We start from the raw sequence: 25,759 nt of genomic DNA, 5'->3' as shown, positions 1-25,759 counted from the left end.
GGCAATAAGTCAGGCAGTGGTCCAGATAAGCAAAGATGAGAGTCTGAGATATAAGTGCCCCTCACTCCATCTCAGAAAAGGTATCTGGAAACAGTAGATGGTGAAGTTATCAGGATCTGGTCATCTATGAGTGTAGAAGATAGGAGATAAGAAAAAGAGCCCTTTTGTATCATCAAGATGGTGCAGGCATAGTGGTGCCATCACCTATCCTAGGCCTTCAAAGGAGGAATTAAAGCGAAAGATGGTCCATTTTTGGAGACGCTGAGTTTGAAGTAACTGTGGAACATCTAGATGGCTAACTTTCACCACTTACAGTAGGAACATTTGAAACTTTTCTTGAAGTTGTCTAAATATGTATTTTTGATCATTAGACAAATGAGCTCAAATCTCTTATGTGCCTATAATATGCAATATTATGCATCTTTATTTCAAGAGGACACATCATTAGGCATTCATTTTTATGCCATGTCTAGAGAGAAGAGAGTAGGGAGGTTAAAATACTGCAATTTTATTGCTAAAAGGAGCCACAGGAATCACATTCCACATGAAGCATTTGGAGCTCAGTGAGACTAAGTGTCTCTCCCAAGGTCTCCTAGCTAAGTGTCAGAGTTGGGATTCCAGCCTGGTGCTCTATCCCCAGCCCCGTGCAACTCACCTGTCTAAAGTTTGCCACCATGTTTCCCACACCAACCTCCCACTTTAAGGGAGAGCTTTGAAAAACTATCTTCTTCCAGCGTCTACATCTGCCTGCCACCTAATTACAGTTTTATTTCTTCCTTTCAACTCTGGTCCAAACTTTATCCTTGTATTCTCTCCCCTGTCTAGCTCTAATGCTTCTAAGAGGAGTGGCTTGGAGAAAGTCATCATGACCTTGTAGTTGATTCTGAGGTTTCCAGTGAAGTGGGAAGCCTGCTGAACACCATCAGTGACGGCAGCCCAGTTGCCCTCATTTGTGCTAAGGGCAAGCAGGGTCTTGAATAGTTAGAGACCCAGGAGAAGGCAAAGCAGGAAACTTTGGATCAGCTTTTCCTTCCGAAAGGTCCTCAGTATTATCAGAATCAAGCAGGTGTTAGATCCACTAGGAAGACTTTTGAATTAATACTATAGAATTGTTTTTTAATAATTCTGCCTGGCCTTTCAAATCATACTCCACCCTAAATTTTAAGAAGGCAAATTATTGTATGTCACTGTCAAGCCTTCATTTTACATAAAATTGATGGTTATTGGGAGCCCCTTATAGCATCACTGTGCACAGCAGAGTTGTATCTGAATTATAGAAATCAGCACGGAATGTTTCTTTCTAAAATGATTATAGATTTATGGTAGAACATTTGCCTGGTGGAACAAATGACTCTGTCCCTAGACCTTTGTTGTTTTACTCCATCCTTTCTTCTGGTGGAGAGGGGAACTTTAAGCATAAAGTAATGTCAAAGTTAGTCTGTGAGAAGTCATCAATATGGGTAAGAGGGAGTCAGCATTGTCTGTCTTATTGTAGCTCCACTCTAAAGAATTTAAAGCTGTGGGAAAGATTTGTCAGCCTAACAACCATGGAGACTGAAGTAGGTGCCCTGGCCAGGGGCAGGGGAAAATGAAGCAGGGAGGTAACGAGAGCTTGAACACCCATGTGAGCGACCTCAGTACAAAAGGGGAACTATAAAAGCATTTTGACATCCTCTGTGCTCTGAACAAGATTCACCTTGAGTAAAACTTGGCTTGTTTTGGTGAAGGACTATGTCTACACATCTCACTGTGCAATGCAATAGTATTCTAGTTGCTTATGACGTGCTACTAAGGGCTGACCTATGGAGATAGGGAGCCCTTGGTCAGGAATGCCTAGTAATAATGAACACTATACACTATCATTCACTTACCATCTGCTATGTGCTGAATACCATCCTAAGTGAGTAGCTTGACCAAAATCTCATAGTCAGGGCAGTGGTGTCCAGACCAGAACCCATGTCACAGGGCTGCCGTGTCTGAGCTCCTTCTATTGTACTATCTTGCCCAGTGTTTATAATCTAGTATGGAGGTATGTGTGCACATGGAGACAGAAGAGCTGCCAAAACTCCAAAAAATGAATCTTAGGTGGTAGAATGTTAGGAATGTGAAAAGACTGGGACTTGATCCAAGTTTCTGAAAATAGTGCCAGCTAGGAAGGCTGCTCTGCCCAGGTTAAGGATATGCTGTGGAATGTGGTTATTGGGAAGTTTCAAGATGACAAATGGTGAAGAGCCTGGCACACAATGTGATTAATAAATGAATTATATGAGCTCTAGAGGGCCTCTTACACTGCATATTTGAAGCCCTTCTTCTCTACTGCCCCACCTCATGAAAGCCACTAAACACAGTACTTATCACCATTTGATAGACTATGGAGAGCTCATCTTCTTTGAGAATCTGGGGGGTGCCCTGGGTTTGGAGACCCCAAGGGCATATTTGTGGCTGTTTCTGCCAGGCTCAAGGCATTCACCAGGTAGGTCTTGGACAACCTTGCTCAGTCCTAAGTTTCTATTTTTCATTAGTGACGTTCTCAAACAGGGCTGGGGCAGAAAGCTTGCTTCCAGAAGCAATTTACCAATCCCAGACCACAGAGGTGGCAGGGACATGTTCTGGCTGCCTGCCTCTGACTCTGCTTCCTGCCCAGGCATTAAAACCTCTTCCTTTCAAGTGTATCTAAAACTTATATCCTGTGGGCTTCATAGCTTCAACTCCCACCTACTGCACTATCTTAAAGTCTTCTTTACTTCTGGTTCCTGGGAATTCCCTTTCTTGTTTGCATGCATATTAAAGAGAAATCTTGTTAAGAATCCTCAATTCAGGGGTGCCTGTGTGACTCAGTCAGTTAAGCGTCCAACTTCTGCTCAGGTCATGATCTCACAGTTTGTGAGTTCAAGCCCCGCATCGGGCTCTGTGCTGACAGCACAGGGCCTGGAGCCCACTTCGAGTTCTGTGTCTCTCCCTCTCTCTCTGCCCCTCCCCTGCCCCTGCTCATACACACACACTCTCTCTCTCTCTTTCTCAAATATAAATAAACATAAAAAAAAAGAATCCTTAATTCAGGCCCTTCACTGAATGGAAGCTTAGGCAACCAATCCTGGACTTGTTTGAATCTAGACTTCCCTAAATCAGAGACAGGAAAAGAAAGAATTTACCCTCTGCCCCAGGGCCACGTTCTTTCAATTTTTAATGGGGAGACCTGCTGAACTCATACCTGAATAAGGTGACATTGGCTATTCCCAGGTAATCAACAAAACCAGCTTTGTTTCAGACTACTTTTGGTCATCTTTGTTTCTTACTAACACATATCTTTTCTGTTTACTTGGAGCAGAATTTGGGGTACAGTTTGTTTACACATCTGCTAAGTTGGCCACCTTGTCTACAAGTCTAGGTAACACTGTAGCATTTACAATGTTGGCTCACATTGTTAATACTCCACAAAGGCCCTCAAGTTCAGGGAAATACAGCCACAAGTAACTGAACAAAGAGTGCCCAAAGCGTCTTTTCTGAGGTAGAAAAAGGCTCTCAGCTGCCCTGGCCAAGGGCACAACTTGCTCTTCAACCCAAAGTCACAGAGGCAGAGGGCCACTTTCTGTGTAGTCAGGAATTTGGGTTCCCCCATCAGCAACCATATGCGTTTGGGAACATTCATCAGCTAGAGAACTCGCTGAGCTGGAAAAAGACTTTTCACAGGACAGCTCAAAATACTTTTTTTAAACTTATGGAAAACTGGTAGTGACTTTCTTAATATGCCAGCTGCTGACAAACATTTTTGTTTAAAGATATACCAGGTGGAAAATAAAATGGTTCAAGGAATATTTCAGTGGATAAGCGTTGGCCATTCCAGGTGTCATTTGAAAGAAAAGTTACCCTCAGTAGAAGGGATCGAGGTGGGCACCGACAGTGAATGCTACAATATACATTCCATGCAGGCTTTTCTTTTTAGGAAATTCAGCAGTCCCCTTAAAAGGGTGTGCAGCTGATATCTACATTAGTTTCTTAGTCTTGAAAAATGCTCTGTCTATGAAATATCCATTGAGGCAGAGCAGGTTCCTCTACCCAGCTTGTGCCCTTAATTTGGCCCTGATAGATAGCACCCTTCTTTATGGAATTGTGTTTTCATTAGAATAATAATAATGCAACATAGCACACACATATGTATTGTTCTTCCTCAAAGTAAAACTTGTGTAAACTAAAGTCTTATATACCCCTAACATTTGTGGGGTCCAATGAAAGAGCACCAATGGAGGCCTACATGCCATATATGAAAGTATTTAAAAGGTACAAATCAAGCTCACAAACTGTTAAGTAACTTGTATCTCTTTACATTGACATATATGCATTCATAACATCCTAAAAGGCCAAATTTGAGTTTATAATTTTCATATTTCTCTAAGTTCCATGCTGGAATGAGATGGCCAGTAGAGAGTATACCCACCCCCCCAACCTATGGCCCACCTCCCTTCCTCTGCCCATACCTAGTCTAGTCTGTTCTGTGGGGGACCTTGTGCACTAATGTATTAGTTTAATTGGGCTTCCATAACAAAATGCCACAGGCTGGGGAGGGGGCGTGGCTAAATAACAGAAATTTATTTTCTCACAGTTCTAGAGGCTGGAAGTCCCAGATGGAGGTACCAGCTAGTTTGGTTTGTGGTTTGCAGATGGCTGTCTTCTTGCTGCATCCACATATGGCCTTTCCTCTTTGGCACATGGACAGTGGGAACTCTCTTGTCTCTTCTTATTCTTCTAAGAACACCACCTCTTTTGGATGAAGGCCCTACCCTTATGACCTCATTTAATTTTTACTACCTCTAAAGGCCCTCAATTCAAATACAGTCACATTAGAAGTTAAGGCTTTAACATATGAATTTGAGGGGGATACAACTCAGCTCATAACAACAAGCTTATAGACATTCCAGCCTGGACATCCAAGCTGTATCTACATAGCTTGCCAACAATAAGTTTTTAGCCACCCATTAGGCCTTAAGGTGCTTATATCCGCAACATGGTCCACTCTTAGAAAGATTAACCCAGAAAAAAAGACTGTAGCCTGGGAAATGGGAAACTCTTGGACATAAATTTTTGAGGTCCCAGAACTTGACCTGGATGAGTCCCATGCAGTGATGGAAACACTATGTTTGGGCTGTCCAATATGGTAGTCACTAGCCACTTGTGGCTACTGAGTATTCAAAATGTGATTACTATGACTGAGGAACTGAACTTCAAATTTTATTTAACCTTAATTTCAATTTCAATTAAAGCCACATTTGACTCATGGCTATCATTCTATTCAGTGCAGATCTAGAAGTTGGGGAGCAGGCTCTATGTAATTATATCCTCTGGCCCCACAGACTCCTTGTCCTATGGGTATGTAGCAGATTGTATTTTCCAAATATGGCCAAACTCTTTACCAGGAGTTGGGGTCTGTGTTCTCCCTAGGCAGGCAATTGTGACTGCCTAGACCCAGGAAGTATGGTAGAGGTGATAATATGTGACTTCTAAAGTTAGGTCATAAGGGGCACCTGGGTGGCTCAGTCGGTTAAGCATCTGACTTTGGTTCAGGTCATAATCTCGGAGTTTGTGAGTTCGAGCCCCACATTAGGCTCTGTGCTGACAGCTCAGAGCCTGGAGCCTGCTTTGGATTCTGTGTCTCCCTCTTTCTCTTCCCCTCCTCTGTTCATGCTCTGTCTCTCTCTGTCTCAAAAATAAATAAAACATTAAAAAAAATTTAAAGTTAGGTCATAAAAATGGCACAGCTTCTGGCCCACTGTCACTTGTGCTCATGTTTTCTCTCTCTCTCTCTCTTTTTCTCACTCACATGCACACACACACATACATACACACATGCACACACTTTCTCTCAGAACTTTTTGCTTTTAAAACTACGGGAATAAACAAAGAGCACCCAAATGAGAACAAGCAAAGCCTACTTAATTCAGAGCTTAAGTAGTAAGGGAGTCAGCTACCATGACTTGTGTTTTGCAGAGATCCAAAGGCAGGTAGAGGAGTGGAAAGGTATAAAGTGGAGAAAAGGGAGGCTTCAGGTGTGCCCTGATTAGAGGCTCTTGCCATGGGGAAGCTGTAGGCAGGCTAACTGGAAGTGGAGCATGGTACATGATTGGTTAGGGGAGCATATTTGTTTTTCTCAGTTGGTTCTATGTTGGAAATGGGGGCAAAGATTAAGGAAGCTATCAGTTATTGATCAAGCCCTGGTCATAGTTATTGCTATGGAGGTTGTGGTTAACTTCCTGGGGTGGTTGCTTCAAGTTGTGGGTCAGAATTCTGTTTTCATATTTGACCTAGCCATTGTCCATTTGTATATTCAGTCTCTTAGAACCCAGATACCATCCTCCCAAGTGGAGGGGAACTAAGGTCTTAGAGCAGCCAAAACCAACTTGCTAACTCTGTGAATGAATCACCTTGGAAGTATATCCCCTAGTCTAAGCCAAGCCTTCAAATGACTGTAGTCCCAGCTGACATCTGACAACTTCATGAGAAACCTTGAACCAGAAACACCCAGGTTAGCTACTCCCAATCTCGAAACCCACAGAAACCATGAAAGACTAAAAATGATTGTCATGTTAACCCATTGAATTTTGCACTGATTTTCTATGCAGTATTATATAACTCATGAAGGAGAAGAATGCAATAGAAAAGGAGCCAGAACCCTCAAAGGTGTGGGGCCCAGGATGGAGGTTTCTATTGCCTGGATCTAAGGGCAGTACTGATGAAAGGATTTTGTTTGTTTTAGTACCTAGGTATTTCCTAGGGAGGATGGGCTTATTTATACAAAAGAGGAACTTGGAGGACTCATTCAGGGTTTTGAGATTAGGAAATTGTCTTACAAAAGCTATACAAAAGAGCCTTTTGTCTGGAGTGCACAAACTAAAATGTAATGAGACCATTTATTTGCTTGATTGTGTAAACATACAAAAATGTACACATTTTGGAATAGTCACAGTGGAAGGAGATCTGCTTAAGCCAATGATGCCGTTTGTCACTTCAAAAATGCCAGTGAAACATCTCTTTCAGAATTGCCCACAAAGCTGGATTATGAGCTTCCTGTGAAACCAGACTCATCACTCAAGCTAAGACTTGGTTTGTGACCCCAGACAACATTTCCCAGCTTGATCACCCAACCTACTCAGCAGACTCTGCTCTGAATGGCTTAGAACTCTTTCCAAAACTTACATCCCCCCTCTGAGGATACATGTCAGAGTTATCTTTCTAAAACACATCGCAGATCATGTGCTTCAGTGCCTCTTGGTTGCATGAGAATTAAGCCCCAGCTTCGCAGCCAGATTTTCAAAACTTTCTATAATATGCAACCCCACCTTGCTTTCTAGGTCTATCTTCCCAGAACACAGGATGCCCTCTCCACTTACAGATGACAGGTGCATTTACTGAGCCCTTATTATGTGCCCCATACTGTGCTGAGAGCTTTATACCTCATCTCATTTTCTCTTTATATGATTATGTAGAGTAAATGTTGTCACTATAGTACAGATAATAAAACAGTGATCACTAACACTTTGTATAGTGATTACAATGTGCTAAGCCATCGTCCAGTAGAAATATAATGTGAACCATCTATGTAATTTAAAATTTTCTAATTATTACATTAAAAAGCAAAAAAGAAACAAGTGAAATTTATTTCAATAAAATGTTTTATCAATGGGCTTTTAGTCAATAAAAACTTATTAATGATATATTTCATATTCTTTTTTTTCCCCTTTTTGGTAGTAAGTCTTTCAAATCTCCTGTGTATTTTACACCTACATCACATTTCAATTTGGAAACTAAATTTTCATTGTAAATACTTGACCTGTATTTAGATTTCATAAAAAGTACAGCGGAAAAATTAGATTCACATACCCAAGTTGTTCCAAATATACTTAAAAGATTTCCAGTACCTGAATCGAGTGCCTAAAATCCTTTCCTTTTCTATTCTCATCCATGATGATAAAAACTGCTTCAATTAAAAATTTTTAATTTCAATCTCAATCAATTTAAATAAAATAAAAAATCTAGTTTTCCAGTGCACTAGTCATATACCAAGTGGTTGATGGCCACATGTGGCGAGATACTACTATGTTTGGAACTATAACTCTAAGCACTTTACTGTTATCAACCTAAATGTAGGAGTAGGTCCTATTATTATCTTCACTTTACAGGTAAGGAAACAGAGACACAGAGAGGTAGTAACTTGGACTAGTACACACACTAATAAGCTGAAGCTGAGAATGGTTGATTTGCTCAATGCAATTTAGCTAACAAAGGTTGGAGTTAGGATTTGAACTCGGGATTGTTTATGTCCAAAGCCTAAGTTTTTATCCACTGTGTTGTCTGCTGTACACCCTTACTTTCTCACTACTCCCCTTAAATGCTTACTTCCCTGTTTCTGGTCTTTAATCAGACTCTTCCCTCTGTCCTTAATGCCTTGCAAGGTCCATTTTGAGTGTCATTTATTCATCTGGACAGACATTTGGTCACATTTTCAGCAAATATTGGCAGGCATTTTTCAAATATCTTTCATGTAGGATAGAGCAGTGATCAAGAAAGATATAGCCCCTGCCAGTCACAGAGCTTATAGTCTAGAACAATGCTTCACAAACTTTGGTCTCAGAACCCTGTAGCACTCTAAAAACTGAAGGCCACAAAGGACTTCTGATTATGTGGGTAAAAGCTGTCAATGTTTAGTGTATTAGAGAGTAAAACTAGGAAACTATAGACATATTTATAAATTCATTTAAAAATAATAATATGAGGTCAGGTGGGAAGGTGATGGAGTAGGAGGACCCTAAGCTTGCCTTGTCCCATGGATACAACTAGATAACACTCATATCAGTGTAAATAACCCAGAAAGCATCCAAAGGCTGGCAGATAAACCCCACAACTAAAGGTAGAGAGGAGGCCACATTGAAGAAAGTAGGAAGGGGGAAGACAAGGTCTGGGAACAAAGTAGACTGTGGCTGTCTATGGTGGGGAAAGAGCTAATAGTGCAGAGAAGGGTGGAAAACAGAATTGCACACTGGGAAACCCTTGAACAGGAAGAATGAATCCCCATACCATTTGCCTTTGAAAGCAAGAGGGGCTGAATTTCATGAGTTCTTACAATCATCAAGACTTAAAGCCTGGAATTTTAAATACCACTGGGCACCACTCTGGGAAAGCCTGGAGGGCATTAGGAAGCAGAGTCCCCACCCCTAAAGAAATAGGACAGCAAACATCTTGTGCAGATACAGCCTAGAACCAGCAGTTTGAAAAATGCTGGGGGGCATACAGGAGGCAGAATGATTTGCTTATCTTAGAGCATGCCCTGAGAGACAGGGATCATGGGGACCCCACAAACAAAGGAGCTCGCAGGTGCTGTTTCCCTCCCATACCCACCAGCATCAATAATGGCCACCTGTGGGAACCAGTGTGTCACTCCTTACCTAATTTGCTCATACCACGACCCACCCCCTGCCCCGGCCCCCCACCACTCCCAGTCATGCTCGCCTTACTCCAGCTCTGTGGACCCGAGAAGACCAGCACAAACGCTGAAAACACCACAAGTCCTGACCCATGTTTTTTTTCAGGAGCTCAGTTCTGCTGGCAGGTGTCTTTACAGAAGTTGACCACTGAACACCTTGTTAAAATATGCCCCACGCCTGCTGGGGAGTAAACACTACCCACAACTTGTTGCGAAGAGAGTCTCTGTAGACAGCTGGATTGAAGGAAAGAGAGGTCAAGACTCAACAGCGGAGCACATGCAACACATAGAGGAGACACTTCCTGAAGCACCAAGCTCTGGGGAACAAGAGATACTGCACTGCAGGGTACTACAGGACTTCTTCTTCACAAGGCTATTATTGTTTTCTTTTTTTAATTTTTTTTTAACGTTTATTTATTTTTGAGACAGGGAGAGACAGAGCATGAACAGGGGAGGGTCAGAGAGAGGGAGACACAGAATCTGAAGCAGGCTCCAGGCTCTGAGCTGTCAGCACAGAGCCCGACGCGGGGCTAGAACTCATGGACCGCAAGATCATGACCTTAGCTGAAGTTGGCCGCCTAACCGACTAAGCCACCCAGGCTATTATTGTTAAGAGCAAGAAAAGTAGCTGACTTTCCTAACACACTGAAACAGACAAAGAAAGTCAGACAAAATGAGGGGACAGGGAAATATCTTCCAAATGAAAGAACAGGACCAAACTATAACAAGAGACCAAAGCCAAATGGAAATAATATGCCCGATAGAGAATTTGAAGTAATGATCATAAAGATACTGGATTTGAGAAAAGAGTAGAGGACATCAGAGATAAGAAAGAACCAATCAGAGATAAAGAACACAATAAATGAAATTAAGAATGCACTTGGAGTAAATAGCAGGTTAGATGAGGCAGAGGAATTAATTAATGGCCTGGAAGACAGAGTAATGGAAAGTAACCAAGCTGAGTAAAGGAAAGGAAAGAAAATTATGCAAACTGAGAATAGTCTTAGGAAACTCAGTGACTCCATCAAGCATAACATTTGAATTTTAGGGATCCCAGAAAAAGGAAAGAGAGAAAAGGTGGCAGAAAATTTACTTGAAGAAGTAATAGCTGAAAACTTCCCTCATATGTGGAAGAAAACAGATATCCAGATATAGGAGGTACAGAGACCCTGCCCACCACCATCAAAATTCAACTCAAGGAGGTTTACACCAAGACACATAATAATTAAAAGGGTGAGAAGTAGCTATAAAGAAAAAAAAACTTTAAAGCAGCAAGAAAAAAGAAGATAGTTACCTTCATTGATACCCATAAGGCTATCAATGGATTTTCAGCAGAAACTTTGCAGGCCAGAAGGGAGTATGGCATGATCTTTTCAAAGTACTGAAAGGGACAAATGTGCAGCCAACAATACTCTATCTAGCAAGGCTATCATTCAGAATAGATGGAGAGATAGTTTCTCAAACAAAAACTAAAGGAGTTCATGGCCACTAAACTAGTCCTACAAGAAATATTATAGAGAGCTCTTTGAGTGGAAAGGAAATACCATAAATGAGAGTATGAAAAGTAAAAAACACAAAAGCAATAAATATATATATTTCTGTAAAAGTCAGTCAAGAGATTGATAACATAAAAGGATGTAAATTATGACACCATATGCCTAAAATGTGAGGAGGAGAGGAGTAGAGGGTTTAAATTTAAGTGACTATCAATTTAAGATAGACTGCTATATGCAGAAGATGTTATATAAAACTTAATGGTAACCACAAATCAAAAACCAGTAATATATATGCAAAAAATAAACAGAAAGGTATCCAAGTATGTCACTAAAGAATGCCAACAAACCATGAAAGAACAAGAGAAGAAAGGATCAGATAAAATCTACAGAAATAACCACAAAACAAGTAATAAAATAAAATGGCAATGAATACATATCTATCAATAATTACTCTGAATGTAAATGGACTAAATTCTCCAATCAAAAGACATAGGGTGAAAGAGTGGATAAAAACAAAAAAACAAAAAAAACAAGACCCATCTGTATTCTGCCTATAAGAGACTCATTTAAAAATGAAAGACACCTGCAGATTGAAACTGAGGGGTTTGAGAAAAATTTATCGTGCCAATAAATGACAAAAGAAACCTGGGGTAGCAATACTTATATCAGACAAATAGACTTTAAAACATATAGTAAGAGACAAAGAAGAACATTATGTAATAATAAAGGGGACAATACAACAAGAGGATATAAGAATTGTAAATATTTTGCACCCAACATGGAAACACCCAAGTACAGAAAACAGTTAATGAAATACATAATGGAAATAAATTATAATAATATAATAATAGTCAGGGACTTTAACACCCCACTGACATCAATGGAAAGATTGATGTCATCTAAACAGAAAATCAACAAGGAAACTGGCTTTTAATGATACACTGGATCTAACACTGGATTTAACAGACATATTTATAACATTTCATCCTAAAACAGCAGAATACACATTCTTTTCAAGTGCACACAGAACATATTAGGTCACAAAACAAGTCTCCACAAATTCAAAAAGATCGAAGTCATACATGCATCTTTTTCTTTTTTTAAGTTTTTATTTAAATTACAGTTAGTTAACACAGTGTAAAATTAGTTTCAGGTGTACACTTTAGTGATTCAATACTTACATACAACACCTAGTGATCATCACAACAAGTGCCCTCCTTAATCCCCATTCCCTATTTAACCCATCTCTCCACCTACTTCCCCTCTTGCAACCATCAGATTGTTCTCTATAGTTAAGAGTCTATTCCTTGGTTTACGTCTCTTCCCCCCCCCCCCCATGATCATTTGCTTTATTTCTTAAATTCCACGTATGAGTGAAATTATATGGTATTTGTCTTTCTCTGATTAACTTATTTTGCTTAGCATTTTACTCTCTAGCTCCATCCACAACACTGCAAATGGCAAGATTTCATTCTTTTTGATTATTGAGTTATATTCCATTGTGTATTTATACCGCATTTTCTTTTTTCTCTCTCAAGTTAGTTAACATACAGTGTAGTCTTGGCTTCAAGGCATAGAACCCAGCGATCCATTGCTTACATATGACACCCAGTGTTCATTCTGAAGAGTACCCTCCTTAATGCCCATCACCCATTTAACCCAGCCCAATCAACCCTCAGTTTGCTCTCTGTATTTAAGAGTCTCTTATGGTTTGCCTTTCTCTCTGTAATTTATTTTTGCTTCCCTTCCACTATGGCCTTCTGTTATGTTTCTCAAATTCCACATATGAGTGAAATCATATGATATGTGTTTTTCTCTGACTGAGTTATTTTGCTTAGCATAATACTCTCCAGTTTCATCCATGGTGTTACAAATGGCAAGGTTTCATTCTTTTTGATAACTGAGTAATATTCCATTGTATATATAACACATCTTCTTAATCCATTCGTCAGTTGATGAACATTTAGGCTCTTTCTGAACTTTGACTATTGTTGATAGCACTGCTATAAACGTTGGGGTGCATGTTGCCCCTTCAAATCAGCATTTTTATATCTTTTGGATAAATTCCTAGTAGTGCAATTGCTGGGTTATAGGGTAGTTCTATTTTTAATTTTTTGAGGAAGCTGCACACTGTTTTCCAGAGTGGCTGCAGTAGTTTGCATTCCCACCAACAGTGCAAGAGGGTTCCCCTTTCTCCACATTCTTGCCAATATCTGTTGTTTCCTGAGTTGTTAATTTTAGCTACTCTGACCAGAGTAAGGTGGTATCTCATTGTTATACCACATCTTCTTTCTCCATTCATCAATTGATGGGCATTTGGGCTCTTTCCATAATTTGGCTATTGCTGGTAATGTTGTTATAAACATTTGGGATGCATGCATCCCTTTGAATTAATACTTCTGTATTTTTTTTGGTAAATGCCTAGTAGTGTGATTACTGGATCATAGGGTAGTTCTATTTTTAACTTTTTGAGGAACTCCATACTGTTTTCCAGGGTGGTTGTGCCAGTTTGCATTCCCACCGACAGTGTAAGAGGGTACCCCTTTCCCGCATCCTCACCTGTTGTTTCTTGTGTTGTTTTGGCCATTCTGACAGATGTGAGGTAATATCTCATTGTAGTAGCAATCATACTACTGGGTATTTACCCCCCACCCAAAAAAAAACATACAAGAACACCAATTCAAAGGGATACGTGCACCCCTATCTTTATAGTGGCATTATTTACAATAGTCAAAATGGAAGCAGCCCCAAGTGTCCACTGATAGATGAATGGATAAAGAAGGTGTGATATATATGTATATATGTACATATATATATGTATATATATATACGTATATATATATACACGTATATATATATAAAATGGAATATTACTCAGACATAAAAAGGAATGAAATCTTGCCATTTGTAACAACATGAAGAGGATTAGAGAGTATAATGCTAAGTGAAATAGTCAGAGAAAGACAAATACTATATGATCTCACTCATATGTGGAGAATAAGAAACAAAAGAAATGAGCAAAGGAAAAAAAAGACATCGAAGAAATAGACTCTTAACTATAGAGAACAAACTGATGGTTACCAGAGGGGAGATGTGGGGGGAAATGGGTGAAATATATGTCGGGGATTAATGAGTTTACTTATCATGGTGAAAAAATCAAATAAAATAAAAATAACATAATGAATCTGTTTTATATAAACATAAATAATGTATTACTATGAAAAGATGGCTATCTTTTCCAAAACAAGAATATTAATGAGTAGCATTGTTTTCTAATTTTGCTACTGTCCTTAATGTCTTTATAAAAGACAGCTGGACTCTCATCTATGCTTCTGTCTTTAGTCTGTTGCAATATGTTGTTTTGGTTGAAGTATATATGGAAAATCTGGCCTCACCCAGATATGCAATTGGAAAAGAGAGGAATATCTTAAACATCTTTTCAGATAATTGTGAAAAGTCTTCTTTGCTACTATACCCAAATTAAGCTAGTGGTAATTTCTTAAAGGTTAGCTGCAATATAGGATCTAAGACCATATCAATGGTAATATATGAAATAAAGCTCTCATATACTAAAATTAGTCTATCTTGCACTTTCAGTGAGTCTTACATAGGATTTTGTAATAACATGCATTGTTTATTTGGAAAACATTGATTTACTGAGTTATACTACACTTTCAAATGTTGACACATTTCACTATACAATCTATAAAAACCACATTCATTAATATCAGCACTGATCATGTAAGAAAAGTCCTTAAGCATTGAGAGGCTGTCAAACTTGTGGTGACAAATATAATTTTTCCAGAATTCTGATTTTTATTTAAATGCTTGAATTTTACCTCTTACACCACATACTGTGAATTGTTTTTCTTGAAGTGAAAGACTCACTTTGTTCATTTTATGAGAAAATATCTGCCAAATACTCAGGTCTAAGAGTTTAACTTCCTGTTGTTTTTTTCTTTAAAAAAAATTTTTTAAATCTTTATTCTTGAGAGAGAGACAGAGTGTGAGTAGGAGAGGGGCACAGAGAGAGGGAGACACAGAATCTGAAGCAGGCTTCAGGCTCTGAGCTGTCAGCACAGAGCCCGACAAGGGGCTTGAACTCACAAACCGTGAGATCACGACCTGAGCCGAAGTCGGACACCCAACTGACTGCGCCACCCAGGCACCCCGCTGCCTATTGTTTTTTCAGGTAAAAATGGTGCTCCATTTGTGTAGCTCAGCTCACAGTCCAGTTACTGAAGTGCTTGTTCTTGAGATGACCATTGTACTTCATTGTGCGGCAGAAGTGCTTTATGCATATTTTCCATTTTGTCATGCTCAAGGGTCCTGATTTAATAAAAGTAATCATTTTTACTGCTTAATTAAGGACATTCTCAAGTAAAACTAGCATTTTTTTTCTTTGAGTGGATGGGTAAAGAATACAATGACCGATGCTACCATTTGTTGCCACTGTCTTGATTCATCCTAAGGCACAAGCAGCTTCCCACTATTGCTTTTGTACATCAGTACAAATGTCAATATATTGAAAAAGGTAAATAACATCTTAGAGTATTATGAAAATAGCTTTGACCTTGTAAACCCCATAAAATGGTCCCAGGATCGTGGGGGTCTGAGGACCACACTTTGAAAGCCCATGGTCTAGAGGGAAAGATAATTATACAGATACATGGGTGAGCTGGTCTACCCCAAGGGCTTAAGGAAGGATTCATGGCTATTTAAGGTTCAACCAGAAATATATATGCCAAAGGGGTGCCTGGGTGGCTCAGTCAGTTGAATGTGTGACTTCGGCTCAGGTCGTGATTGGTGAGTTGGAGCCCTGCGTCAGGCCTGTGCTGACAGCTCAGGGCCTGGAGCCTGCTTCAGATTCAGGGTCTCCCTTTCTCTCTGCTACTCTCCCATTCATGCTCTGTCTCTCTCAGAAATAAATAAACATTAAAAAAATTTTTAAAGAGAGAAATATATATGCCAGTAATCCAGGTGAATGGGGAAGGAGCTACAAGAAACTACAAGAGGTTCGTTGACTAGAACTTGAAAGATCACAGGGAGAGCAGTCAGTGATGAGGCCAGAGAGATGGGCCTGTGAACAGCCTTGCAAATGCATTGAGGACATCTCATCACTTCTGATTAGTCCTAAAAATGTTTAACTAGAGTCTAATCATGTGGAGACAACCAGAAAAATCTAATTTAAGATACATTCTGCCAAACAACCTGCCTGGACTCTTAAAAAAATGTCAAGATATTGAAAGACAGAAGAAGGCTTAATTAAAGGAGACTGGAGACACAGCAACTAAAAGCATTATGTAATCTCTGGGTCCTGGATCAAAAATAAATAACCCAATAACAACAACTATAAAGGACATTACTGAGACAATTAGAGAGATTTGAATACAGACTGTATGTTAGGTACTAATATTGTATCAAGGTTAAATTTTCTGAATGGGAACACTGTATTATGGTTATATAGGAGAATGTCTTTGTTCTTAGGGTATTTAAGGGTGAAGTGTTATGATGTCTGTGATTAATTCAATTCTCAAATGATTCATCAAAAGCTAATTATATGTATATACAGAAAGAAAGAGAAAGAGATAAGACTAATGTAGCAGAATGTTAATAATTGATTAATTTAAGTGCAGGGTGTATGGGCATTCATTTTACTATTCTTGCAAGTTTTCAGTAGATTTGGAAATTTTTCAAAACATTGGAATATAAGGAGCTTGGGCTTTATCCTCAAATCAGTGGAATCCACGAGAAGATGTTATTTTTTTCTTCCAAGCTTTTATTTAAATTCCAGTTACTTAACATACAGTGTAATATTAGTTTCAGGTGTAGGATTTAGGGATTCATCACTTACACACGACACCCAGTGCTCATCACAAAGTGCTCTCCTTAATACCCATCACCCATTTAACCCATCCTCACATCTACTTCCCCTCCAGCAACTCTCCGTTTGTTCTCTATGGTTAAGAGTCTGTTTCCTGGTTTGCTTGTCTCTTTTCCCCTCCATGTTCATCTGTTATGTTTCTTAAATTCCACATATGAATGAGATCATATGGTATTTGTCTTTCTCTGACCGACTTATTTTGCTTAGCATGATACTCTCTAGCTCTATCCATGTCATAATAAATGGCAAGATTTTATTCTTTTTTATGGTTGAGTAATATTCCAGTGTGTGTGTGTGTGTGTGTGTGTGTGTAAAAGTAACATAATTAGGACTCTTAGATTATAAGGAATCAAAACCCAATTTGAACAGGAAACTTACTGATTCATATGATCAAATATGAGGGGTGATGCTGGTCTCCAGATTTCAGAATTCAGATCGCCGCAGGCCCTACCACCCTGCTTCTAAACCTTTTTCTCCTTGTTTGTCTGTAACACTGGCCTCATTCTTGGCAACTGCAGGCAGGACTTCTCTGCCAGGAAATATGGCCTCAGACAAGTGAGAGTTTATTTTCTCACTGCCTCAGAATCCCTTGCCCCCACCTGTTTGAAGTTGACTAATCCCAAGGGAAGCATTATTATTGGTTCTAATGGGCACCATACGTTCACCCCTTTGACCAACCACTGAAGCCATTGATATGAACAATGATAATTCGTTCCCCTGATCCTGCACTTGCCCTAATGTGCATCACTTCCTCCTCTGAGAAGCAGACAGTCAAGACAGGATTTCCAAGAGATTCTTTGAAGGAAATGCTGGTAAAGGATAAACTGGAGGGGCATAGGAGTAGGCCAGGAGAGCCTTCAGACTGTGATGCAAGCCTGAATCCCATCGAAGAAGAAAGGGAAGGAAAGATGAAGTAATAGGAAGAGTGTCAGTCCGCAGCACGCTTCTAAGAAAGTCCCTATCAAGCTAATACACAGTTTCTAAGAAAAGATTTCCCATTGGAAAAGTACTACATCAGGCAGAAATATCCTAACTCTAGACCCTATTATGCTCAGTAAGGGCTGGGAGCAGCATGGGGGAAGTGTGATCTTGTTATGAACACAACAGTGGAACCCAAGGTGTAGCAGCCAGAGCCTATCAGTCACCTAGGTCCTGCCTCCCCAGCAGGTTCTTCAGAAGGAGGTCTGCATTGTATGCTTCAAGGTTACCACACCCTGTTGGTCAGAAAGGGAATGGGGGCAATGGAGGAAGAGGTGCTGGGCAGAAATAGGGTTACAACAGTAGCTGTTACACTATTTTTCTCTGCGAGGGAAAGAATCCTGCCTTTTCCTGGACTTTCAGTCCCCAGTTGTTTGCATGTCTATGTCCTTACACAGTAATGCGTAATAATTAAATTTAGATTCTGGAGATGATTACAAAAGAAAAGGTGTAAAATAGATTTTATGTAATAACAGTGTGATCTGACTCAGTCTAGCTGGAGTGATTCCTTGGAGGATAAAAACATGCACGTGATGTATAAAGTCTAGTGTTTTAAATTTTTTTTGCTTGTCTTAGTCTAACTTCCTGTCGTCCTAAATTAAGTTTTCTACTTAAACGACAGGATGCTTGTGAGGGTCCTTGTTTCTTATTTGATAGTGATGTCAGGTAGTGGCAGAACTAGAGAGAGAAGCTAGGTTTCCTCTGTGTTCAACCCTGGTTCCTTGCCGCAGTCACCTTGCACAGATAACCAGGCTGGAACACACAAGGGCTGGATTGTCACCCAAAGATGGATGGGATGTTGAGATGAGAGACCTGAGTTTGGTTTGGAACAGAACTGTTAAAAATGAAGTGGGATGGTACAGCTACAGTAGAAAAGAGTATGGTGGTTCCTCAAAAAGTTAAACAGAGTTGCTTTATGATCCAGCAGTTCCACTTCTAGATACATACCCGAAGGAACTGAAAGCAGGGACTCAAACAGATATCTGTATGCCTGTGTTCAGAGCTGCATTATTTATAATAGCCAAAAGATGGAAACAGTTTAAGTGGCCATTGACTGATGAATGGATAAAGAAAATGTGGAATATACATGCAATGGAATATTATTCAGCCTTAAAAAGGAAAGAAATTCTGACATCAGCTGCCACATGCATGAATCTTGAGAACATTCTGCTAAGTGAAATAAGCCAGTCACAAAAGGATAAGTACTGTTTATGATTACATTAAAAATATTTTTTGAGTTTATTTTTTTGAAAGAGAGAGAGAGAGACTGTGAGAAGGAGAGGGGCAGAGGGATAGGGAGGGAAAGATAAGCAGTCTCCATGCTTGGTGCAGAGCTCCACACAGGACTCAAACTCACGAACCACAAGATCATGACCTGAGCCAAAATCAAGAGTTGGACGCTTAACTGACTGAGCCACCCAGGCATCCCTATGACTACATTTATATGAGGTACCTAGAGTAGTCAAATTCATAGAGACAGAAAGTAGAACACTGTTGCCAGAGATCAGGGGGAGGGGAAAATTTGAAAAAAATGAAATGGGAACCATCTTGGAAAACTATCTGACAGTATCAACTAAGGACGAATTGATTGATTGATTTTCAGTATATGAAGTTTATTGTCAGATTGGTTTCCATACAACACCCAGTGCTCATCCCAAAAGGTGCCTTCCTCAATGCCCATCACCCACCCTCTCCCCTCCCTCCCACCCCCCATCAACCCTCAGTTTGTTCTCAGTTTTTAAGAGTCTCTTATGCTTTGGCTCTCTTCCACTCTAACCTCTTTTTTTTTTTTTTAACTAAGGACGAATTTAAATATATTCTAGAACCCAGCAATCCCAGTCATTAGTACACGCCCAAGATAACTGAGTGCATCTGTCCACCAAGAGACAGGTGTAGGAATATATATAACAGCACTAGTTACATGGCCAGAAACATTCACATGTACACCTGTAGGAAGATGGGTAAATAAATTGTGGCCTATTTATATGGTAGAATACTATACAGAAGTGGAAATGAACAAACTACTGCCACACACAACATGAATGAATCTCACAAACATTAGGTTGAGCAAAAGTGATTCCATTATGAAAAGAAGAAACTAAATTTTGGTGTTAAGTCAGAATGTTCCTCCCCCACTTTTGGGGAGGTGGGGAAGGAATGATGGAGGGAGCCTGAGGCTGGCTCCTGCGGTGTCGGTAGTGATCTATTTTTTTATTTAAATAGTGGTCACATCCATGTGCTCAACTTACAGAATTTCATTCATTGTTACACATATCATTTGAGCACTTTTATGCATGTATGCCTCAATTTCTGAAAGCTTATTAAAATAATGGATCAGGAGTAATTCGGATTTTAAAGTCACCATAGAGTTTGAAATTAGTACTCAGAATTGATATATGGTAGATAATTTAGGGCCCATATGTGGGAAGATGGAGACCTTTTCTGCATAAAGCAGGTATCCATGTTTGTGTGACTATGTAGGAGTTAGTGGCAGACCATTACATTTTAAAAATGTACTTTAGGTTAGACTCTTTCAGGTGTTTTCACTACGATGAGCTCCTCATAACAACCCTGAGACCAATTGCCACCATAGGCAATTTCCAGGTGAGAAAACCAGCACTCAGAAAATCCAGTGATTTACTACGGTCTCTCATTTACTAAGCAATGGATTCAGGACTGAAGCCCAGGTAGACTGACCCCAAAGCTTGTGTGGTCTTATCCTCCCCATTCTGCCTCTAAGTATCTTTTAGTATCTGCCAACTTCCCCTCACACACATGATTTTGTGCCTGAGTAATGTGGTCCTTGTTATATTATCTATACATTTCTACTGTAGAGAAAGAATTCTGCAATTTTTCTTAGATCTTGCTTTCTTTACCAATTAGATGTAACTTTTTTATTATTTTAATTTTTAATTCAGTGCTTTATTAGAATTCTAATACATTAAGAATTGTTTTTACTTAGGTGTTTACATCATAAAAGCAGAATAAAAGAAATGGAGAAATTAAGAAGTCATCCATAATCTTGTCATCTTAATCCAATTACTGTTTAAATTATTGTATACCTTCTTATAGATCTGTTCCTGTTTTTTGTTTTCCCCACTTTTTCCACTTAATACATATATTAAAGTCTTTAAATGTTTTTTAATGTTTATTTTTTGAGAGAGAGAGAGAGCAAATCAAATGGGGGAGGGGCAGATAGAGAGGGAGACACAGAATCCAAAGTAGGCTCCAGGCTCTGAGCTGTCAGCACAGAGCCCTGCTTGGGGTTTGAAATCACAAACTGCGAGATCATGACCTAAGCCAAAGTTGGCTTAACTGACTGAGCCACCCAGGTGCCCCTATCTTAAAGTCTTTAATGCTACATATTTAGAAAAGACTTTTGTGTGTGTTGAGAGGGTAAAACATTATATTTAAAACATTTCAAACTGAAAAAGACGTAAAGAAAAATAAAAATTATCTTAATTGCACAACTGAGCAAGAATCAGTACTAACAATTTACTGTGTTTCTTCCCAGGGCTTTTTTTTTTTTTTGTCCTGTGAGTATATATTATTCATTTAGAAATTGGAATCACACTTATGAAATTGTATCCTGCTTTTTTTTCTCACTTGTATTCTTCCAGGCCACGAAATACTCTTTGAAATCATACTTATAATGTCCACATCACAGCTATCGAATAAAAATATATTAAAAGAAAATTTCCCTACATCACTTTTTCATTTTTGATGTTTTTTCCTAGTCTATACATATATAAATATAATTTTGGACATAATTTCAAAGATGATAAGCTTCTTAGGGGCAGGAGACACTTGGAACAAGTACAGAATCTTGTGAATCAAAATGATATCTCACCAAAGGTTATTCAGAGTGGCAGATAGCCCAGTGAATGTTTTGGATTGTGGTATTTATTATTTCTGGATGAAAGATTCAATGGAAACTGGTATCTTAATATTTACTTATAAAGGTAAGAGAATCTTCACATATCAAGGCAAATAGTCTTTGGCTAATGATAGCAAGTAATCACATGCATTTGAATATACTCCAAGTATCTTTAGCTTTGCATATGTACCCACTGCCCTACTTGCCATAAATTTGTTCACCACCAGGTTTCTCTGTGGCATTCCCATAGGGCCCCTTCTCCGTGCTGTGGTCATGGTGTTGGTGTAGTTGCTGGGCTGTCACAGGTGATAGCAGAGTTCTCTAGTACCTGGCCTTGCTCCCTCCACTGTAACTGCTTTAAGATTCCTCCAGGCTCTTGGTCAAGACCAGAGAGATGAGGAGTTCCCTCTCCTTTCCATTCCAAGGACTGTCAAATTTCCTCCCTTGAGCTTTCCTTTATTCCAGGACTATTAACAGGAGAAACAACTATTCACTTTAGGGAAAATCCTTGCCTCTCTTACTAGGGGCATATTTTATTTTCGTTGCCCCCCAAAAGCAAAATAACAAATCAGTCCAATTTTGGCCTGGCTCCCATAATCTGATTCATCCTTTCTTATCCAGGATTTTCGGAGTGACAGATGCCCCATAAATGTAAATAGGTCAACTTAACTCACCTAAAATTAAAAAACAAAAAATGTGTTGGCACAAAGAGCCACTGCTCACATTCCAGTCAGCTTCAGGCTGCTTATTTGGGAATACTGAGAAATAGAGAGAGACAAAAATTGTAAAATCAGGTTCCTGCATGGTGTCAAATAACAACCATTTTGCCCGTCTCCACTTCTTTAAATTCACTATAATGAGAGATGCCCTCTGACTTGAAAGCAAAGGTTCAGTTAAAATAACTGGCTATACAATGTTGCTTTCCAAACAGGTATGTTCACCAAAGGATTATGAGGATTAGTGTTTAGCTTCCAGGCTATTTTAGTCCTGAATGATGCAGACATTTCTCATAAACATGAAGACCCTGGTCGGGGATATGTGTTGTGCATTCAGTTACACCTTTAGCAAAGTATGGGCGTTCTATATGTTGTGAGTATAGCAGTTAAATGTGTTGCAATCTAAAACTGCATCCTGTTAATGGCACCAGTGGAAGTAAACAAATACACTGCTACTTCATTAAATTTAAATATTATTTATGATCCTGTAGGTATAAATAAGGTTATTGTTAGAATTGTGTTCCCCTGTGGTTATATCTTTCTGTAAAAGTCACCCAGCATCTCATACCTTCTAAGATCATCCTGCACTTGCTATGTATGCCTGAGAATAAAGAAATTATAATTATGGGAATGAAACCTGTTGGGAATGGAGGGAACTCTGTGTTTGTCTTCAACTACCCATGGTATTTTTTTAATTTCTTCTCCTAGTTCTCCCCTCTTCTTGGGACTCTCCTCATTCGCAATATTTATAAGACCCTGGGATCCATTATTTCCTTGGTGCAGACTAGAATTATGTGCTCTGCGAATATCTGCGCAGCAGGGGAGGAGGGAGAACTGGAGGAAAACATGAGGAATGTTAATAAACAGTCTGATGGAGGTAAAATAAAAGTGTTCCACAGAAATTAACATAGTAATACAATGAAGAAGCCTGTTCAATAGTGTTTAAAAGTCATGGAGCCTAATGTAGTTTAAAAGAGATTAGGACTATTGCCAAATGGCCACATGTTTGTAATATATATATCCTCAAATGAAAAAGAATAAATGGTTTAGCTTTTTCTGGGTCAAATATAATTTCTGATTAGCTTCCTGCTGAGTTCTCCAACAGATCAGAAAAGAAGCCCAGTAAATTCGGAGTTTGGTTGAGTTTAAAGATTCATTTATACTTAGAGATGTTGTGTTATTTCTCTTTTCTGATATCAAATAGAAACTATTTCCGTAGTGAAATAGTTGGACTGGAACTAATGGTATAAGTAACGAGGTTATAGCAATGAAGTTGCCCTTGTTAAGCAGCCAAAACAGCCCATACTTTTAAGGAAATTTTCACATTCATGAGTCTTTCCTAACATCCTCAAGTAGACTTGGCCATTCTCTATTTATGTAGCAAAATATATTACTATGACTCTATCATAAATGTTTCATAATGCATATCAATTACTTATCATTCCCTACAATTTATTGCAGCTCTACTCTGTGTCAGACATTGGGAATATGAGGTTGAAAAGGGTACACACCCAGTCCTCAAGGGAAGACAAACATAACAACATGTCAAATGGGACTTTCCCTATTGCCTTAATATTATGCCTATATATTCTAGGGAGAGCATGGGATGTCTCCACAGGAATTGCTAAGAGATAGTAAAGTTAATTCTTTGACTCTTAGCCCCTCATTTAAATTCATCCTATAAAAGAGAGGCCTAGATAGTTGGGTTTTTTAAAGAACTTATTGGAAGGTAATTTATAGTAGTTGAGAACTTTTAGGTAATTCTCCTCCGTTCCCTATCAGGGAGAAAAGGGACATCCTTCCTGGCTCTTTTTTTTAAGACAAGTTGGAGCTGTAGGGCACCAGGAGTACAAGAAATATGTCTCTTATACTTTAATAGGCATAGAGACTGATCTACATCTTATTTGGAAGCTGGTGGAGGAAACAGCTATGACCCTAAGAAAGAGAGATGGTTATAAAAGGAATGGCCCATACTTCCAGATTTTGTTGGGACAAGGGTACAGAAATTTACTGGTGGACCAAGCAGATTCTGCAGAAGGGCTGCCAAGCTGGAGCCATCCTGAAAAGGTCCAGTGTGAGAGGGATGAACCTCAGGCTTCCCTCACCCTAAAGGTATTCTGCTGGAGGGTAGAATCTGAGGAGTGAAGAGGTTTGCAAACCAGTGAATGTCTAGTCAGTGAGATCATATCTATGAAAATCACTCAAGAATCTACCAATGTGTGTCATGAAAGAGTCAACCTTTGGGTGAGAACATTTAACAGCCAAATGAGAGTTACAGGCAGTATTAGTTAAATAAATGGATCTTTGTCTCTTTTCTTCTATCCCTATCCCTGACCCCATTCTTGGAGGCACCATAAGTAGAATCAGAGAATTGGATGAAAGATGGAAATGCTGATATTGAATTGGACTGCATTTCTTAATATCTTAAAATAAGACTGTCCTTTAACACCTGAAGATATCAGAAGTGATGAGATATACCCAAGATGTTACCAGGAGGAAGGAAGGGGATATTTGCCAGTGTTTGAAAGCATTGGTGGGAGAAAACAAAGACAAATTCAACTCATTGAATAAATCAGTCAAGTAAACGGAGAATTATAAGGGAATGACACAAGGCTTGTTATACAGATGCATGTGGCCTGTCATGGGAAAAACATGGAGGCACCTGGTTGAGTTTTAGGGGAGCAGGGAATGATTCCTAGAATCAGTGAGTTTACATAGCAAGTAGTAGTTGACCAGGGAAAGAGTGAAAGATTGGAGGGGAAGTTCAGCTGGGCAAAATGATGGGCAGGTGCAAATTTCTAGGGGCAAGACAAACAATGACCTGTTTTGGAAATTACAATTCAGTGTGTTTTGAGTTTAGATTCTGATCATGGAGCAGTGCAATGTCATGAAATATATACCATAATAAGGAGGTTGAATGTAATCCTGGGGTCTATGGGAATCCATGAGGTAGCACATTTAAGCAGGGAAGTAGTCTCATGAAAGCCTACTCTAGATGCTGTGTTCTGAGACATGTGGAGTCAGGGCAGACCTGTTAAGGAGCGCTAACAGTAATCAAAGTGAGGGATGCTGGTAGTTGGAACTAGAACTAAGGTAATGGCAGTGAGAGTGGAGAGAAGGTGACAGATACCAGAGCTCTTCAGGAAGTATCATCTAAATACTTGGCGACCAACTGAATGACAGGTTAAGTAGAAGGAACATGTTTCCATGTTTACAGCCAGATTCATTCAGTCATTCAATAATTTATTTTTCAGCTCTTCCAAAATACCAAGCACAGTTAGGAGTGTTGGGGTACAGGTTTTGTAGTAATTGGCAAAGTAATTGGATTGCAAAGGA

Source organism: Acinonyx jubatus, chromosome C2, assembly GCF_027475565.1.
Source record: "Acinonyx jubatus isolate Ajub_Pintada_27869175 chromosome C2, VMU_Ajub_asm_v1.0, whole genome shotgun sequence".
Classification (NCBI taxonomy): Eukaryota; Metazoa; Chordata; class Mammalia; order Carnivora; family Felidae; genus Acinonyx; species Acinonyx jubatus.
The sequence above is the reverse complement of the archived record's forward strand: the minus strand, read 5'-3'. Positions refer to the sequence as shown.